This window comes from Pituophis catenifer, unplaced genomic scaffold (genome assembly GCF_029215685.1).
Source record: "Pituophis catenifer annectens isolate HBS135680 unplaced genomic scaffold, rPitCat1.0.hap2 SCAF_6, whole genome shotgun sequence".
NCBI classification, from domain to species: Eukaryota; Metazoa; Chordata; class Lepidosauria; order Squamata; family Colubridae; genus Pituophis; species Pituophis catenifer.
Genome location: NW_027256886.1, coordinates 73,796,424 through 73,813,484, shown reverse-complemented (window position 1 = coordinate 73,813,484; position 17,061 = coordinate 73,796,424). Strand labels below are relative to the sequence as shown.

Here is a 17,061-nt window from a genome sequence, read left to right as displayed (position 1 = left end):
CAATTTGCAGCCAAACTGCTTCTCAGGATTTATTGTTGCTGGGGGTTGGGGGGAGAGTGAGAAAGACTGCTCCAAGTTTGCGGGGAAAAAAATGTCACGTAGCTCATGTCTCACATGGAGAAGATGAAATGGGGGAGGAGGGGAGGGGTGGGCTTAGAGGAAGTAGAAGAGTTAGGAAAACCCAGCAGCATAAGCTCAGTTGCAGCTGGCCCAATGCAAGGGGAAGAAAACCACCGAGTCAGCAGATACAGTTCAGATACAGTGGGAAACTCCAGAGGTTGCCAAATGAATTCCTGCTTGTTCAAAGACCCTAGAGAAATTTGGGAGGGGGTGGGGCTCTATGCAGCTGCTCACAGAGCTGCCTGGAACCCCCCAAGACACAGGCCTTGGCTCAGGTCCACCAAGAATGGGCAGCTTTCATTTGCAAAGCCTGCAGGGGTTTAATAGGCAAGGCAAAATGTTGGCTATCAGTATATCCCAGCTTGTATTATACAGAATCCTGGTGTTTGTACCAAACGGGGATAAAAACACGAAGAATGTGCTTTGCAGGCAGTGTATTTCTTTACATAACCAGTAGCTTTGAGTGATTCCTTCTTCCCTCCATGGAGGACAGGTATCAAAAAAAAAAATCAGGATGATGGCCACAACTGCACCATGCCAGCCTGACCCCATTATTTTTTGGCAAGCATTTTTTAAATGCAATGCGGCTAAAAAAGTTGGGGCCTCAGATGCCCAGCTGTCACCATCTTCTTGACTTTTTTGATCCTTTCCTGCAGATACTCTGGCTATCTATAATGCTTTACAATAGATAGATTAAAATATACAATCTGTGCCTTATAGATTGGCTGTTTGGTTGTTTGATTGTTTGGTTGTCTGTCTGTCTGTCTGGTTCATTTTCACGGTGGAGTTGCAGGAAAGGCGCAAAATGTATTAGTGAGCGACGCAAAATGTATTAGTGAGAAAATCACAGTATCCTTCCCTAACCACAAGGATGCCAAAAATAACACAGTGTGCCTTATGATATCAGCTCTATGCAAGCTCTATGCTTTCAAACTGCATTGTGATGTTGCACACAAGTATGATGTATGTTTTGCCTCTCCTTGCTTCTCAAGGACACCTATGAACCATGATGGTGGCACCTTTGCTAGGTTCACCCACCCTCCTGTGTTTAGTCTTTGTTTTCAACCCAACTACACTAAGGAGTAACTCTTTGAGTAAATTTACTGCTAACAAAACGAAGAAGGAGAAACACAACACTGGAAGGTTAAATTCATAACAGTGGTGGGTTGCCCCCGGTTCGTACCGGTAGTATAGAACCGGTAGTAAAACCAGCGGGAGGCTCCACCCACCGACCCCGACATCATCAGAACGCTTCTGCGTATGCAAACTGGTAGTAAAGGTAAGTAGAACCCATCCCTGATTCACAAGCCAGTGTTCCTCAACCCGGTATCCTTGAGATGTGCGTGGATTAGTAATCCAAAAATTCCTGACGAGCATATGGGTTGGGCATCCTGGGACTTGTAGTCCTAACACCGTGATGGTGAACCTATGGCACACGTGCCAGAAGTGGCACGCAGAGCCATCTCGCTGGGCACACCAGCCATTGCCCATTGCTCTTCCGGGTTCTGGCATGCATGGTTTTTGTGCGCACATGCACAGCAGAAACTGGAAAACCAGGTGACCGGCATGCATATGTGTGCTGGGGAACTGCTCTTCCAGTTTCTGGTGCTCCTGTGCGTGTGCGCTAGGCAGCTGCTCTTCTGGTTTCCAGTGCTCCCCCACGTGTGCTCCCGTTTCGGTACTCGGTGCCCAAAAGGTTTGCCAATACTGTCCTAGCATATTTGAGACTTGATTGGGGAAGGTTCTTCCAAGATTCTGATTGTTTGGCAGCGAGGTCTTCTGAATATGTCCTAAAAGTGGTAGGTTGATTTCTAGGATTGGTCTCATACTGTGTAGAATTTGCGACTGTTTATAATATACGGACTTGATGCTATCTAACTATTCAAAACACACAGCATGTTGTACAGTTACAAAATACCAATTAAAACAATCCATAGCAGCATGGCGCTATTAAAATAAACAACCTCAAAAGTAAAAGAGAGCAAAAAATATTCAGCATGAAATTTTGGCTGAAACTCAGGGACTTTAAGGGTCTTTGTGGAACTGATTTACAGAGCTGAAATCACAGACACCCAGCCTGGAACAAGCCGTACAGTTCAGCAGTTGTTCATCTTTGAAAAGGAAACTAAATAAGTGGAAATACTGGCTGGTTGATGTAAAGCAAAGTTCCAGCTCCTGGTGGTATCTTTACTTGCAAAAAAATGTCTCTGAGTTTCATCAAGGCCCCAAAGGCAATCTTAAAACAGGGAGGGGGGTGGGAAAGCAATTTGGCCGTTATCCAGGGCTTTTATATGGAAGGGTGCCCAACTGTAGGGGAGGTAGAGGAGACAGAGATTAGCAAGGGACCCTCCTTGGAGGATTAAAGGAGTGGTGAAGATAATTCTCATCAGTTTGTAATCATGTACTTAATGGGTGTCTGGGGGCTTGATGTACCTCCCGTGGCAGCCATTTTGTGAATAAGACATGCCTCCCCCTCATGACAGCCATCTTATAGGAACCCTCAACAAATGCTTTTAAGCCTCCTCAATGTGTCCATTAATCCAAAGAGCTGCCTATTCCCTCATCTAAAGGAACTAGAGGTTAGGTGAGATATAGATTCCTTTTTTTAAAAAAAAGTTTTTTGTTTTTTTTAAAGATAAACATTCCATCTTCCCTTAAACAGTGTGTTGTCTGGGTACAAATACCTCTGTGCAATAACCATCAAAATTTACAACTTCATTCATTACATTGATATTAATTCTCTAAACTTACAATTGTAGTATATTGAACAAGTGAGCTTAATAAACGTATTCATTTTCCCCTCTTAACATATCTTCTAATAAGATAATAATATTAAGCATAATAATCATAATAATAATTATCTTACTGTTTGCATCTCTACCTTAACATATTTTCTACTCTTCTTTGATCTCCTTCTTTTATTTTTAGCTTCCATTTTTATTCTCTAACCATTGATAAAATAATTCCTATATCTTGTAATATTCAGTTTGTTCTTTCTCCTTAATTGCAAGCGTTAATCTCTTCATTTCTGCACATTCTAATATATAGATTCTTGAACCATATCTAAGAATAATTGAATCATCAATTCAGGACAGGTGGTCCTCAATTTATAAACAGTTGCTGAATAACTGTTTGAAGTTACAATGGATTTCAGAGCTATTTATGACTCATTTTCAGAATTACAATTGCTACCCACATGCACGCACGCACACACAGACTTGCAAACTCTTGAATACATTTTGGGCCCTTGCCAACTGGCTCGCCTTTATTGCAAATTTGCAGGATCCCACACAGACATGTGATTGCGATTTGTGACCGTTTTTGCCGGTTTCCAGTGTTTATTTCTGGTATCCTGCAAAAAAAACCAAAAAAAAAAAACCCAAAATGTTCATTGAGAGAAATGGATTCCTTTAATGACCACCATGTTCACTTAGCAACCGCAGCATTTGCTTAACGGCCATTGTAAAAAAAAATGGTTGCAACTTCAAATCTAGTCATGTGATGTCTCAACCTACGACCGCAATTCCAGGCTCCATTGCAGTCATAAGTTGAGGACTACCTGCATTGAAGAAAGAGGAAAAGAGAGGAAGAAAAAGAAATGAGAAGGACGTGGCAGTCACTGACTGGTTTCCATCTGTTGATATTCTGGTTCTGCAACTTTGCATAAGAAAATTGGGGTGGGGGGAAAAAAAGGAGGGTGTCCTAGTAGGCTAAACTTTCCATCTTCTCTCTCTATAATCCCCTCCCTGTCAACACAATTAAACTTTTAGATTCAGGACTGGCAGTTAGCCAGACACACAATTCTGCAGCCTTTGCTGCTACATGAACCGCTGGAAAAAGACAGCCCAAAGAACAGCATCCTGCCTGAGTCCCCAAGAGACATTTCTAAGAAAGAATTAGTGGAAGCTCAGAAATAAAGGCACTTGGGTTAGAGAAAACCACACCTTCTTCACTGCAGATCTTCAGTTTTCTCCCGTCCATTATTCATTCTACGTCCCTACCATAGAGCAAAAGGGTGCTAAAATATCTCAATACAGTGTGTCACAAAGGCTTCTGGGTCAGGTTTCAATTATTTCAACAGAGTAATCCAGGAGTTCACCACCTCTTCTCCCCACTCCCCTCCTACTGTATGAATATCTCTTAGCTTGCAGCTTTGGCCAACAAGGAAGTGTATCTTACTTCAAGGCACCTCTATTTCCTCCCTTAACAAAGGCAGGTCAGAAGGCTGTTTCTCCACCCTTCCAGATCATGCCAAGCTGAATGTTCCTAGGGCTGTTTCCTGATTCATATCAGCCACTCCGCTGTCTTTCATTCAATCAAGATCTGAAGCTCTGGGCCACTGGAGGTTGCACTACCATCAAGATAAGAACAATGAAAAGAGAGTCAAAGATTTCTCTCGGAATGAAATTGTAGATTTCTGGAGTCGCCCTTGGTCTCTTCAGTGAAGGGAAGTCAGCTATTGAAACAGAGCTCTATACAAAGACATTGATGTTTTTCTTTTAAATAACCACAAAAGAATTTCTTTCGGTGATTCTTCCAAATCCTTTACAATTGTTCTTTAAGAACTTAATTGAAGGTGATAAGATCTTGAGAAGAAATATATATTAATCTCCACATAAAACAAGATAGGCACACAGAAAGAATATGCCCTTCTTTCTATGTGGAATATTTCTTTCTTTTTTTCTTTTTTCTGGGTGGAGACCATACATAGGAATAATTTTTAGGAAGGATGCAGGGAACATATCCTTCCTGGTTTTTCAAAGTTTTCCCATTGTCCCAACCAACATTTGTATGTGGTGCCTGCAGCAAATAGGTACCGGATAGAAAATCCTCTCTGTATTTATTTGTGAGTACATATTTTGAAGCTATGAGAATGAGAGTACTACAATGGCAGGCTATTGTTGTCTTCTGTGTCCTCATGAAGTTGCATTCATCTGATGTTTAGTCCAAACCTGAGACAGCTATGACTCATCCTTAGCTTACTAGAGATAACTTCACTGACCACCTGGATCATGGTGCACCCAGGTTGGCCTCTAGGGCAGTGTTTCTTGACTGTGGCAACTTGAAGATGTGTGGACTTCAATTCCCAAAATTTCCAGCCAGCCTCTAGTCACCAGTTCAGCATGCCTTTTAGTTTTTTGGGGGGAGCACATCCCACCTGTTCTGACCTAGACTTCCTTAGAAAGTATACAGCACAATCTTAGTCCCAGCAAACCTCTTTTATTCATATGGCTGTGAATTATTGTCATTCCCAGTCTGAAAGGCTTCTCAAACAGTCTGTCAGGGGAGTGTTTACAAACACCCACCTTATCTCCCTTGGAATGCTGCCAGAGAACTAATTGCCACACGCAGGGCAAGGCCAAACATAGCACAGTCAGAATTCTCCCAAAGCTTTTACCGACCAGATGAACTAATTGCTTCCTGCAAAAGCTCACGTCCCATTCGCTCCTCTTTTATGTCTTATGGATGGGGGGCAATCATCTTCAAGCCTTACTTCCAAGTCGACCCTGTTTTCTTAATTGTTCTGTCTTCTGGCAGCTCTGCGCATGCACCCACTGGGAACAGGCTCCCACTGTTCTTCTGCCTCGCTGATATCAGACTACAGAGACTCCGGAGGCAGCAAAGAACTACCAGATGGCCTTGGCCCCCTCTCTGCCTCTGACTCAGAGTCCTCGTCTGAGCCTTCCCCAGACTTCAGGACTGGCCCACATTCCTCCCCAACCTCCTCACTGTCTGAATCTGCTGCCAGCTCTGCTGGCTGCTGGTGGGCCACAACACTACCCTCTATTTTCTAGGCATTTATTAGTTATTGTTCAACACAGACACTTCACTGGAATAGTGCTAAATCTGTGGCAGATGGAATGCCAACTATTAACTGAACTTAACAGATGATCAGGCTCCTTTTGAACTCATCCCACAAAAATATTTGTTCAAAATCAGAGGGAATTGTGACACGTGGCTCAATTTGCTGGTCTAGACATCTGTCAAAGCTTGCTTCTTACCCATCCCCCATCTCATTTTAAGTTAAGTGATTGCTGGTGACATTTGGTGGAAGAAGAGGGAGCAACTGGGGCAATTTATAAACTTCTGCCTTTAACATGCACAATATAAATAAGAACCTACCATTTGTTGGCACTGTCCCTACGGTTTCAAAAAACGTAACTTATATGTCACTGTGGTTTTCTGTTGGTTCAAAGAGTGATGGAGGCCATTTTAGTGTCAGTTGCAAGAAAGAGCACTCTCACTGTCCTACTTTGGAAAGAATGGAATTTAGAGTTATAGAATAACAGAGTTGGAAGGACCTTGGATGTCTTCTAGTCCAACCTCCTGCTTAGGCAGGAAATCCTACACCATTTCAGACAAATGGTAATCCAATCTCTTCTTAAAAAGTCTTTTTAAAAATTTCCTTGTCCCTCACTTATATTTCCATGTTGTTCTTCCTCAGCTTGATAATCCTTGATCCTTGTCACATCATATTACTTCGCAAACAAAAGTTAGAATATCATACAATGGCCATAACCTAAGTTTCATGGTTGTTTCAACCAGAGGTTTATTTGTTGTTCCAAATAAAAGCATTTGTTAACCATCTATCAGTCTCTACTGAGGCATTTGCCATTTTCCATTCTGTTCTAATAAATAGTCATATACTTCAGAATAGCTTTCTGCTCTACTTTCTACTGTGCAACTTGGGTCTCAACTAAAATGCCCACTAGATCCCTCTCTGAAACCCACTGGGTCAATTAGGCACTTAGGGGGAGATTGATGCATTAGGGTCTGTGGAGGAGGATCATTCTGTGAAGCTCCATAGAAATCAGAGATATTGCTTCATGATTAGAGGCTAACTTTGATGCTCTTCACTTTCAGATCTTTTTGTGTCTATCCTGAAACATCAAACAGATTCAGAGTGTGATCCCTTATATATGTTGGGCTCTCAGTAAATTGGGTCAGGTCCATGGTCATGAGCTCTTGGGTTGCTCCAGGTGCCTTGCCCAGGAAAGATAGGTTGAAGTTCTCCAGAACCACCAATTTGGGGAAACTCCACTACTCCAGCAATTAGACTGAACAGGTCTGCCAGAGAAGTTGCTATGCAAGAGAGGGAGCTGACAAACTCCCCCTTCAGGCTAACCTACCAGCTAGGCTATTTTTGGACAAATGTTTCACACTATTTCAGAAGAAGGCTGATTGATTAGTAGCTAAACAGGTCATTCCAAGACCCACCTACAATTGCACAAGTCCGCTCCACACCTCTTTGGGAGAGTGATTCATATGCATACTGTTTCCTACTGTAATATGCACCTGGTATATTTTTTTCCTCTAGAAGAAAAAGGAAACAGAATAGAGTAGAGTAGAGTAGAGTAGAGCAGAGCAGAGCAGAGCAGAGCAGAGCAGAGTAGAGTAGAATAGAATAATAGAGTTGGAAGGAACCTTGGAGGTCTTCTAGTCCAACCCCCTGCCTACAGCACTTCAGACAAATGGTTATCCAACATCTTCTTAAAAGCTTCCAGTGTTGGAGCATTCACAACTTCTGGAGGCAAGTTGTTCCACTGATTAATTGTTCTAACTGCCAGGAAATTTCTCCTTAGTTCTAAGTTGCTTCCCTCCTTGATTAGTTTCCACCCATTGCTTCTTGTCCTGCCCACAGGTGCTTTGGAGAATAGTTTACTCCCTCTTCTTTGTGGCAGCCCCTGATATATCGGAACACTGCTATCATGTCTCCCCTAGTCCTTCTTTTCATTAAACTAGACATACCCAATTCCTGCAGCTGTTCTTCATGTTTTAGCCTCCAGTCCCCTAATCATCTTTGTTGCTCTTCTCTGCACTCTTTCTAGAGTCTCCACATCTTTTTTTACATCATGGCAACCAAATAAAATGGCTTGTTTGATGAAGGGAAGGGGGAAATCCATAAATAAAAAAAGACTTAAGGAAGCTGGTTTGTGTAATTGGTTCATTACGCAACATTTTATTCTATTTCTTTGAGCTTTGGGGAAAGAGAGGCAGTGGACGTCCTAAAAATGGCCCATCCAGTGTTCAAGTACAACCACCTGTCTTCAGCTTATTTAAACTCAGTTGGTCAAAGGAAAATTACAAGGAAAATATGTGTGGTAATGTAAGTAATTTGGACAATATTGACACAAATGAAATCAGCACAAGAGTGGTGGTTGCGTGTCACCCCTGCCACATGAATAAAGGCACAGTAACAACGTTTGTATCTCTGAGAAAGAAAAGGCATTGACTTCCAATTCCCTTCAGTCCAGTAGAATAAGGCATTAATATCCAACCTCAACTTTTTACTTTTACATAATAGTTTAAACTAGCCCTTTTTATAACTACAAATCTTTCTAATTGGTAAAACCCCAAATCAAAGTTTCATTTTTTCCCCACCTCAAGCACAAAATCTAGAAGCGGTTTCCAAGCAGAAATGAAAGTATTTGGTTTTTTTTTTCTTTAATCAAAGCAGTCAATTTAGCCATCTCTGCTAACTCCATCAATTTTTGCAGCCATTCATCCATTGTGGGGATCGAGATGACCTTCCACATCTGTGCGTAGAGTACTCTTGCTGCCCTCAACATGTACAACATTAAAGTTCCAATTTTTTTTCCAAGTCCATTTTTCCATTAACTCCCCCGCCCCCAAAGTCTCTGGTCTTCTGTTCATATTCAATTTAAGTATTAAGATATGAATCCTACTCCAATATTTCTTCGCTTTATCACATGTCCACCATATTTGATTTTAAAAAATCCCTTCTTTACATTTACATTTCCGACATTCACTTGAAATGCCTTTATACATTCTTGACAACTTATCTGGAGTCAAGTACCAACCAGACATCATCTTATAGAAAAGTTTTCTTTAGGTTATAATTTAATGTAAATTTTAAACCTTTCTTCCACGTATTCTCCCATCGTTCAAACATTGTGGTATGTGACCGTCTCACAAGCAAAGTCAACGGGGAAGCCAGGCTCACTTAACAACCTTGTTACTAACTTAACAACTATGGTGATTTACTTAAGAACTGTGGCAAGATAGGTTGTAAAATGGGGCAAAACTCTCCTAACAACTGTCAATGGAAATTTTGAGCTCAGTGGTTGTGAGTCAGACTACCCACATTGCTATCATATGATATTCAAGGGTAGCACAGAGTTAAGTTGTTAGAGTGAAGGCTCTCCCCATAAATCATTCATGAAGTCTTATTTATATGAAGTGCTACAAAATCTTTCAGGATAATGTCCAGAATGTCTATATAAAAAGTTGGTGGTGGGTTGTAAACTCTTTAGGCTAGTCTCTTAACCTCACGGCCAGAATTTCAGAACATAAGGAAGTAACCTCTGCAATCTGCTTAAAAGCCTCCAAAAGAGAGGATGCTTATTCCAGTGGGTCATTCATGGCATTTCAAAGGATTGTTGGCATCAATATATTCCATTTTAGGTTCACCTGGAGCTCACTGTAATGTAACTTACTGTAAACCCATTAGCTCTTACCCCCTTCAGATATCAGATAGTTGAACTCATTATTATTATTATTTCTTGCTTTCTGGTAAGGCGTATAACTTCAGAAAAACATCACCCCCTTTTGCTCTTTAAAATGCCATCTGAATTTCTTTCTCCACTTAGTTTTATTTCCCCATGCAGCCATTGTTCAGTTGCTTGAATTTTTTTTGCAGGTGTAGATGTGTGGTATATAATGCTACTTCTCTTGTATTTGTTCTACTTACAGGTACTTAACTTACAACCATTCACTTAATGATGGTTTAAAGTTATAAGGGCACTAAAATGTGACATGACCAGTCAGGGGTGGGTTATACTTACCTTTACTACCAGTTTGCATCGTGCCCGCGCACGCTCTTCTGCACATGCGCAGTTCACTTCTGATGACGTCCGGGTCAGTGGGTGGAGCCTCCTGCTGGTTTTACTATCAGTTCTTGTGAACCGGTCCAAACCGGGGGTAACCCCCCATTGTGACCAGTCCTCAGTTATTATTTCCACACCACCACTGAGGTCAGATGATTGAAATTTGCCACCTTCTCAATTAGCTTCTGACAGTCAATGGGGAAGCCACAAGTGCTTAATGACCATGGTGAAAATGGTCATAAAATTGGGTCTGATCATGTGATGACTTGTTTAACCACATTGGTTAGTGGACAAAATTTCAGTCCCAATTGTGATCATAATTTGAGGTCTACTTGTAATGACATCCTTCCACTGCTACAGTCTAATTTTGGGAATCATCTCATCAAACTTCAGTGACTCCTATCATATTCAATTTCCAACAGGGATTACAGCTCATCTTCCTTCCAACGATGTTGCATCAGAGTATCAATATCTCTCAACTGTTTTCCTGGAAAATTTCTAGATATCTGCATATCCTCTTCGTTTCTCTTACAGTAGAGCTTGGTTTTCTTCCAGGTTGAGTCTGCAGTTTATCTCCCTGATGAGCTAATCGGCTGCAGGAAATATAAACCATTGGTGGTGCAGTGGTTAGAGTGCAGTACTGCAGGCTACTTCTGCTGACTGCTGAGATGGCAGTTCAAATCCCACCAGGCTCAAGGTTGACTCAGCCTTCCATTCCTCCAAGGTGGGTAAAATGAGAACCCAAATTATTAGGGGAAATATGATGACTCTGTAAACCACTTAGAGAGGGCTGGAAAGCACTGGAAAGCGGTATATAAGTCTAAGTGCTATTGCTAAGTGCTATTCCACTAATGGAAGGGGGCCTAGGAAAGGGTATTTTGACTCATTTTTTTCATGGTGTATAAATACGTGAGTGGAGGTGAGAATAGATTCTTACATTCTCACCTCTGCTGTTTTATGTTTTCACAAGCTCTCAAAGCAAATGAAAAGTAGGTGTGAACTTAGCTGGTGGTTCAAGAAATGGACCTTTTCTATCATCACTCATGTAACCATCATTTAGCTTTAAAATTCTCTTTACAGTCCTCTTATCATTTATACACATATAAACACCCAAACCAGGTCCATCACCTTCCTCTTCAGAGTTTCAGTCAGACAGAACACATTCACAACAAGATCTGGAAGTATCACTCATTTCCATGCAATCTAGTGAATATGAATCATGATCAATGAAGTTGACAAGTCTTGATAATCTTGTTTATCACATCCTGGATCCATAGACTGGGGAGAGCGCACGTTTTAACAGTCAACATATCTGATAGCAACCTCTTTGGTATCCCAGGAAGAAACTCCAAAATTAATACACCTAATTTTGTCCTTGGAGGGTTAAACGTCTTGTCTATATATTCTGGAATCCCGTGTGAGGCATAGCTTCTCCCCACTTAATTTCTAACAAGAAATGCCCATCTTCAGTTCCAGAGTTAGCTTGTAAATTCCATCACCTCTGCAATATTATTTTTTTATTCCATGGCAGTATTAACCATTTGTTTGGTTGGAAGCATCAGAGCAATCTTCTATGGTGGGACTCACCTTCCCAACTATGTGCAAAGTTACAATTTGTTGCTTGGAATTCATAGTATCATTAAGAATGCTAAAATATTAGGAGACATTATGGCTGAAATGGTATCGGGAGAAGAAAGAGTATTTTTCATTAGGTAATCTGACAGCCATTTTCAGTATATAGCATAGCAGCTTTTCACAAAGAGGGCTTTTAACGTTTATGTTCTTTGGATCAGCAGAACACTCAGTCTCTATGAATTCTTGTAAATATGCTTTGCCTATTGTGGAGCCGGGAAATATATTCATTACCAAAAACAAGCACCAATTCAGTTTAAAGGCAACTCCTGGGATGACCCCATCATGGCATTTGGTGGGATGACTCCACTTCGCTTGTACGGTGACACAAACACTAGGGGCAAGCTTTCATGTTATAAATCTTTATTTATAGATGTACAATTATATAATTAAGAAATACAGCCTTCTTCAATATCTTTCAAGACCTATGCTTTTTTATTGCACGTTGCTCATTCATTCCCAGCTATCTACTTAAGAAAATCAAAAGAAGATCTGATTTATTATGGCCCGGGGTTCCTGTTGCCATCTCACAAGTTGGTAATTTTGCGTCGCGCCTCTGGACCTGTGATCCTTCGAAATGGCCAGAGGGATCACTGAATGCGAATCAAGAGAGCTGAGGTTTTGAGCCACAATCTGTTCTCCGGGGATGGCGGAGGGTGGAGGCAGCTCCTTGGGACTGCAGATAAATGGAGTGGATTTCTCCATCAAGATGGCCGCTTATGACAGGAAAAAAGGGAACCCAGCAACTCAGTTCAAATCAAGATCCATTTGTCGATGCCAAAGAAATAACGCAATTATTAGACCGCCCCTAAATCCAGTCTTTAGATGGATGTTCGCCAACAAAATAATATAAAAGTTTCTGGACAAAACTAACAGCAACGTAAAGAAGGTTCCAGTGTGAAGTAATTAATGGTAATGCTACTTCCTTGGCATAACTAAGCCATTTCTTAACATATTACCCTGATCCTGAGGGCTTATTTGCTTTGAAGGTAGGAGTTGATCCATGCCTGCAAAAGGAATCCTCTTGCAAGGGTGGAAGCATCTTCAGATTACTGCTAATTCAAGATGATGAGGCTTATTGGAACTAGGAGCATTAACTGTTAACTGGTGAATGGCTCAGCTCTTTGAAGTAACTTCTTTTAAGGCTCTTTTGACAGCATTGTATGGACTTAAAAGATAAAAAAAAAAAACTGGCATTATGTAGCTTTTTTTTTTTTTTTTCAAACAAAAGTTGGACTTCACAGCCCAGTCAAGTAATAAGAATTATTCTTTGCTTTTTTCGGTTGCTTAAATAATGGAACGTAGCAAAAGCTCCTTGGACAAAAATGTCCTAAGGAAGAGGACATAAGAGTCCCATTCTCTTGAGGAAGATTCTCACCAGTCTACAAGCATTGTTGCTACACAGCCTTTCCTTACTCTAGAGAAGGCAGGGTCCCCACATTTGGCAACTTTTAAGACTTGTGGACTTTTAACTCCCAGAATTCCCCAACCAGCATGGAGAATTCTGGGTGTTGAAGTCCACAAATCTTAAAAGTTGCCAAGCTTAGACGTCCCTGCTCTATAGAGAAGGGCCATCCAAGTCTCACCAAATGGGAAAGTACGTAGCTACATCACTGCTTGGTAGGCCACACCAGCGCACAGCAGGTTCCTGGAATGAAAACAGCGGCAACATTTTGTCAAAAAAAAAGAAAAAGAAAGATTTTGTAGAGGAAGAGGAAATCCGATTGGGGAGCAGGGGAAAAGGCAGAAGGGGGTATCACTTGGGGGGAAAAAAAACCCACAATAGCACACCTCTGGGTAGCAAAATGAACCCTGATTGCAAGGCAAAAAAATGAAAAGTCTGCAATACCTAACAAAATAAAATTTAAAAAAAGTCCACGCAGCAAAAGCCCTCTTGGTGAACTGAAGATCGTTTCGAGACCATTTGTTCTCCGTTTATTAGGAAGAACGAGTCGGTGAGCCAAAGCCGCCATACATTGCAAAATCCAAAACGTGTCCGTAGAAAATATATCGGTTGGGCTCCGTATTTCACATTTGAAAAAGGAAAGAGTTTCAGAGTTTTGTGAATTTACTTTTGTTTCCCCCCACCCCCAGAAAGTCCAAGCCATTATAAAATATAAAACATTTGTATTGTCAGATAAGATAGCCGTTGATAGAAAACAGGACATAGGGCCAGAAAAGGGAACGAGGGCCCAGGCAGGGAAAAAAGAAACTAGAATTCAGAGATAGTAAATTATGAAGTTCAGCAAAAAATGGGGGAAAAAAAAAAGAAAAAGGAAAACAAAATGAAATAATTTAATTCTATCCCTGCATAGTTTAAAAGTACAACGTATTTACAATGGTGAGTTAAATTCTAAATAGTGTCTTTTAAAATTAATTTTGTTTTAATTTCTAGCTCTTCCAGTTCCTCCCTTGCTCTCTGAAGTGACTAGTGCAATTGCAGAACTTTCTCCACTGCTCCTGATTTTCTGAAGATCTCGAAAGGAAACCGAGGCAACTCAACAACTGTTCTGGGGGAGGGAGGGAGGAGGGGATCCTTTGGAGGAATGGAGAGGGAGGGAGAGAGAGAGAAAAAAAGACCAGCTGTCTTTTCCCTCCTTAAGAGATGTTCAAGTCTAATGCTGGACAGAGAAAGAGAGGAGAGGGCAGTTGTGCGTTGTTAATACTCCAATGCCATTTTAATTTAAGGACTGATTCTTTAAATAGAAAGTCTGTCTCCTTGGCTCAGTGCACTTCCCCCAAAGTCTTCAGGCATTTGAAGAGTCTGAGGAGAAAAACAGCAGAAGCATCATCAGTCTCTAAGTCAATTACAAAGGGTAACAGGACTGGCACTTCCATTAAAGAACAGACTGGCAGAACTGGAAATGTTCATTTAGAAGCCTATTCTTACTTTTTTTTTTGGTCTTTAAAGGTAAAGGTAAAGGTTCCCCTTGCACATATGTCCTAATTGTTCCCGACTCTAGGGGGCGGTGTTCACTGCCATTTCAAAGCCGAAGAGCCGGCGCTGTCCGAAGACGTCTCCGTGGTCATGTGGCCAGCATGACTCAATGCCAAAGGCGCATGGAACGCTTCCCACCAAAGGTGGTTCCTATTTTTCTACTTGCATTTTTTACGTGCTTTCAAACTGCTAGGTTGGGAGAAGCTGGGACAAGTAATGGGAGCTCACCCCGTTACACGGCACTAGGGATTCGAACTGCTGAACTGCCGACCTTTCGATCGACAAGCTCAGCGTATTAGCCACTGAGCCACCGCGTCCCCTTTTTTGTCTTTAAACATTGAAATGAAATGCATAACAGGGCATCTTCAGAATAACGTAAAAAAAAAAAAAGTCAAGATGGCCATAACTACATTGACTGAAGCCAAGGCCCCTTGAATGCCTACAAAAATTGGAGCGGCTTCAATCACACAGTTGTATGACTTTCTGCCATCTTAACTATTTTGCTCTCCTTTTATGGGTGCCGCTGAAAAGGAACACTGAAGACTATCACGGCAGACAAGTGTAAGACTAAATAATCTTCAAAAGGCTTCTCAGGTGTTCTTCAAATGTTTCTCCCTTTATCCCCAAACACACGTCAACATTCAGAACATTGTTCTTAGGAACAGAAGTCTTAAAACAAAAACTCGGGGTAACAGCCTCAAATATCTAGGTTGCCTTAAATAGAAGTCTGGTAAGCCTCACCACATTTCTAAAAAAAAAAAAAAATGACTAAAATCTTTTTCTCACCAAGGAAGCATAGCTATGGTTGGGATGGACTGCCTGAAATTCAAGTCAAACCTGTTCCAGAAGGAAAGGGGGAGGCTGTGTGTTTAGCATGGAAGACCATTATGTCAGATACACCCCAGTTGCATTCTAACTCTTTCTTTTCCCATTTGAAATAAAACACATGCCATAGAAAGAAAAAGAACGAAAAAGTTGTGCGACTAGAGATCAATTCGTTTTTAGCCTGGTTAACCTGATCAATGGTTATTAACCTGGCTCAGCTCCAGTTGATGAGGAAGGGCAGAGCCCTGGAAGATTCTAGTACAACTGCCATTCATGCTGCCTAAAATTTTGCGGGCTATCTCTGCATTACAGGCTAAGCCAAAACACCCAACTCATAAGTGCACCCAAACTGCCATTTTAGTCCCATTAACTAGTGGAGTTAACATCCTGGAGCAGGGGTGTCAAACTGGCGGCCCATGGGCCGGCTGTGTCACACCCAGGCCACACCCACCGCAGCTCCGCGAAGGGGGAAAATGTCACGAAATGTCACATGATGGCAACGTGACACCGCTAGTTTGACACCCGTGTCCTAGAAAGACTTCCATTTGAGGCTTTCAAAACTTAAGTTTCAGAATTCCAGTTTCTGGAACCCCCTTCCCCCAAATAATAATTGCTTCTGGGGTAGAAAAAACAGTACAACAGTGTGCATGTTTGGAATAAAATAGAATAAAATAGGGGGCATATCTTAACTATTGGGGGGGGGTTGCCTTGCCAGTTGTGTGAACATTATGTGAGTTTGATTTAGAGTTTGTTGCTGGAGTAACCAGTGGACTCTTGGATTCCAATGTACTGTATTATTTTTGCAGTGCTTAATTTTTTTTTTTTAATATTTTGATCAGTGGGCCCTATATGAACTATTTGTAGATTGTTTCAACTTTAAAAATATTCACATTAATAAGGTGATATAATGTCTATAGATTTGTTAAGCAATCACCCCAAAGATTCTGTTCACTATATAATTTGATTGTTGTGAGTTGCTTTGAGGAGAGCTGACCCATATTAAAATGGAACACAATAAACAAGACAAAGAAGGGTGGTGACAAAGTCAATTTTAGGTGATAAACAATTCTAATTGGAAAGCTACAGAAGCATCACTACCTTAAATCAGTGGCTGTGTATTTTACACAAGTTTTTATTTTCTTTTAAAGGCATTTAACTAGGGCTAAATGCACAGCAGATGTATTCATCTCTTTGAAGCTGTTTAGTATTATTTCAATGCTTAAAATTCTATGGCCAAGTATCATTATCGGTAGGAAATTCTCACTATGAGAGGGAGAAATCATTGTGATTTTTTGGCAATCCAAAGGAAACGACATCCAATGCCATCTTTTTGTGGTAGGTCTACCAGGGCCTGCTGAACCTCTTTCCTACCATTTTTAATGGCATGGTAAATCCATGTATTAATACTAACTCTTAAAATCAATTAGAGTGTCGTCTTCCAAATGTCCAATGCCTGTAATGTTATGATTAAATTGGCTTTGACTTGAAGAGTAAAGCAAGTTGGTTAAGCACATGTTTAATTGGGATTTAATTGCTTAAATAATTTTGAAGAATCTCAGGAGCCTTTAAGCCACATTTGAAATTGAGTTTGCAAAACTGTGCTCAGTATTTTAACCCTACTACAACAATCCATAGCTGACTGTCCATTTGATGCTTGACACTCTACCTTTAGCTGAAGCCACTGCTGCTGAATAGCTT

General features: G+C 41.0%; 1 protein-coding gene across 2 annotated transcripts in view; it reads right to left on the bottom strand.

The window, feature by feature from the left end:
- Positions 1 to 11,946: 11,946 nt before the first annotated feature.
- Positions 11,947 to 17,061, bottom strand: part of DNAJB12 (DnaJ heat shock protein family (Hsp40) member B12) — a 36,019-nt gene continuing 30,904 nt past the window's right edge. For both annotated transcript variants that reach the window (XM_070945262.1, XM_070945264.1), the window contains one exon: positions 11,947 to 14,364. The gene's annotated coding sequence lies outside the window, so the exon portion shown is untranslated. The remainder of the gene's footprint in view (positions 14,365 to 17,061) is intronic.